Here is a 3,423-nt window from a genome sequence, read left to right as displayed (position 1 = left end):
AGAAAAACCATTGGTGGGAAGTGTTTCCATGTATATTCTTGGGGTCTTTCCCAAATTTTGATTCAGTTTGCCTAATAGGTCTAGGAATTTATATTTTAACAAGCACCCTTGACCTTTTTTTTTTCTGGTATACCTCTCTAGAAATTTCTAACTTACACACAATTTTGATTATTAATGAGATTACATTAGCTTTTGTATAAGTAATTTAAAAATAATTGTATACAATGTGTATTCAGAAGAAGCTGGCTGGACGGCAAGCATGGGAGAGAGCCAGAAACCGGTTGGAACCTAAGTCCCATCATTGTAGGAGAGAGATTGCCATCCCCTTCCTTCCTGAAGGAGGGAGAAAAAACTTCTGCTCCGTTGACCAGTTGAACAATTTACACTGATCCAGAGGAGGATTCTTCAGCCACTATGTCAACTGGCACAGATGTTTCTCTTTCGTCATAGGATGAAGATCAATCAAGGATCTAAACTTATCCAAAAAGCTAGAGAAGCACCGTTTCTTCCCATTGGAATGGCGGGGTTTTCAGCAATCGTTGCATATGGATTATATAAATTGAGGAGCAGGGGAAATACTAAAATGTCTGTTCACCTGATCCACATACGTGTGGCAGCCCAAGGCTTCGTTGTGGGAGCAATGACTCTCAGTATGGGCTATTCCATGTATAAGGAATTCTGGGCAAATCCTAAACCTTAGAAGAGAAGCTGTCTTGGTTTTGTTGGTGGTGCTTGCTTTAGCTAGGCATCTCATATTGAGTTTATATGTTTATGTTGAAAATAAATCGTTTGAATGGGTCACACAATAACACAGTAATTTAAATATTGGCTTCCTTTCTTGCAGGCTTGATTTGCCTGGTAACCAAATTATTAGTGACCAGTTAACTAACTAGGTCATTCAGCGGAGTCAAATTAGAACAAAAGAAACATATCACTTTTAATTGTACTTGATAGTGGTAAAATATGCTCCTTCTTAAACTCTTCTGATAAAATCAGTTATAAAGAGGACAATTTGCCAATCCTGAGTACTCCCAGTTGTTGCAGAATATCACATGCCTTTGATGTTATGTAGGAATCCCACTTAACTTTTTCTGCCTGTTTTGCAAACTGATTGAGTACTTCAGTATTTAGGGCTGGTTGGCTCTTAACCCTTTCAGAACAGTGCATGGAATATAATATAATAAGCTTCCCCACAACTGAAAATATGTGTATTTAAACCAAACCTAAAAAAGCCGATAACATCTGCTTAGAAGTAGTATTTATTTCAGAATCATACTTGTAAACATGAGAATAACTTAACTGTGGATCCAAGTTTAGCTTTTTTTGTAATTGCAGAGTTATATTTATGCTGCTGTTGTATTAGAATAATTTTTAAATGTTATCTTAAAATAGAAATGTGTATTTTAAGTACTAATGCAAAGGTTAAATGAAAAACAGTTTTTAAATGTATGAAGTTTATTTTCTCTGTAAGAATCATGAATGTTAACAAATTAACTATAATTGAAGTGATTAATGAATTATCAGCAAGGTGGTTTGGTCAGACATTATACAAAAACATTGGTATACTCCAGAATGCTTGACTCACCACTGACTCTAACTTGGATCAAATTCGAGTTTTCTCAATCTTAGCTATAAAATGAGAAGTTGAGCTAGGTAATTTCTACTGTCCTATATAGCTCATTATATGAGTCTGAAAAGTGCTTTAAAAATAAAGCTATTATGATTAACATAACATAATAATAAAAAAATAAAAGAAAAAGAAAAAAATAAAGCTATTACTAGGAACTATTTTCTCAGATTCCAATAGACTGGAATCTATAGTCCAGCAGGGAAGGCCGTCATTAAGTGATTATAAAAAGCATGTTGAATGCTAGGTATAGGTAGCAGCATTAACATCCAGCAGGGGGACTTAACCCAGGGTTAGAGTCAGAGAAATTATTTCTCAGGAAGTGATGTTGTACCTCAAAGAGATGGTATGTTGATTTTCACTGAGAGTTTGATTCCTTGGCTTAATGTTATATGTTATTGGGACATTGGTGTGTGATTGCTTCCATGTCTCCTCCAATATCTTTGAGGCCATGATGATCTTTTTCATCCAAAACACCTGGCATTTGTGTCTGGCTCATATAAATATTCAATAAATATTTGTTTAATTAATTGGAAAAAATGTGTATTCAATGTTTCAATGAAAACATAGAATAATAGATAGGAGACAATACACAGAAGAGTTACAACACATGTCAGAGATTTTTTTTTTCTTTCTTTCCTATATTTGTACTAGTACACAACAAATGAGTTTGTATTTTTTTAAGGTTTTATTTTAATTCCAGTTAGTTAGCATTATATTAGTTTCAGGTGTACAATATAGTGATTCAACAGTTCCATACATCACCCTGTATTCATCACAAGAACATTCCTTAATCCCCACACATATTTTACCCATCCCCCCACCCAGCTCCCCTCTGGGAACCTTCAGTTTGTTCTTTATAGTTAGGAGTCTGTTCCTTGGCTTCTCTCTCTCTCTCTTCTGTTGCTTGTTTGTTTTGTTTCTTAAATTCCACATGTGAGGGAAATCACCTATTTGCCTTTCTCTGCCTGAATTAACATGCTTAGCATTATACTCTCTAGCTCCCCATGTCATTGCAACTGGCAAGATTTCATTCTTTTTTATAGCTGAACAATATTCATATTTTTATCCATGCATCTATTGATGAACACTTGGGCTGCTTCCATATCTTGGCTATTGTAAATAATACAGCTCTGATGATAGCGGTGCATTTATCTCTTTAAATTTGTATTTTTGTATTCTTTGGGTAAATACCCACTAATGCTATTGCTGGCTCTTAAGATAGCTCTATTTTTAACTTTTTAGGAACCTCCAGACTGTTTTCAAAGAGGCTGCACCAAGGACAGAGTCCAAGATGGCAGAGGAGTAGGAGAACTTAATTTCATCTGGTCCCAGGAATTCAGCTAGATAGCTATCAAATCATTCTGCTGTGAACCCAACTGGATTGAAGAAGAGAATAGCTACAACTCTACAAATTGAAAAGCAACCACTTTCTGAAAGGTAGGAGATGCAGAGAAGTGAATCTGAGGCAATATATGGGAAGATAGACCGTGGGGAGTGGGGGCCTCCATCAGCCAACTAATGACAAGAAATATAGCAGTGGAGCACAAAAAACAGAACTTTTAGAAGTCTGCTCCCATGAGGGACACTTCTCGGGCTGCTAAGTGGGGATGGAACACTAGCTGGGGCAGTGTGGTCATAGGAAGACTAGGGGTGCCTGCATGCGGCAGAGCTCCCAGGCATCGGAGTGAGAAAGGGGGCTGAAATCAGCGAGCCCAGGAGTGGGCTTTCAGCTTGCAGTTGCCATAAAGTGGGAACTGTGGCACAGTTGGGCAACTGTTTTCTGAGCAGGGACC

At 37.1% G+C, this 3,423-nt stretch overlaps 1 pseudogene; it reads left to right on the top strand.

Moving 5' to 3' along the window:
- Positions 1-414: 414 nt before the first annotated feature.
- On the top strand, positions 415-700 carry LOC114221507 (HIG1 domain family member 1A, mitochondrial pseudogene; annotated as a pseudogene).
- Positions 701-3,423: the final 2,723 nt, after the last annotated feature.

Source organism: Eumetopias jubatus, unplaced genomic scaffold, assembly GCF_037043125.1.
Source record: "Eumetopias jubatus isolate StellerSeaLion01/CBP00866 unplaced genomic scaffold, mEumJub1_p1.0 scaffold_13, whole genome shotgun sequence".
Lineage (NCBI taxonomy): Eukaryota > Metazoa > Chordata > Mammalia > Carnivora > Otariidae > Eumetopias > Eumetopias jubatus.
The sequence above is the reverse complement of the archived record's forward strand: the minus strand, read 5'-3'. Positions and strand labels throughout refer to the sequence as shown.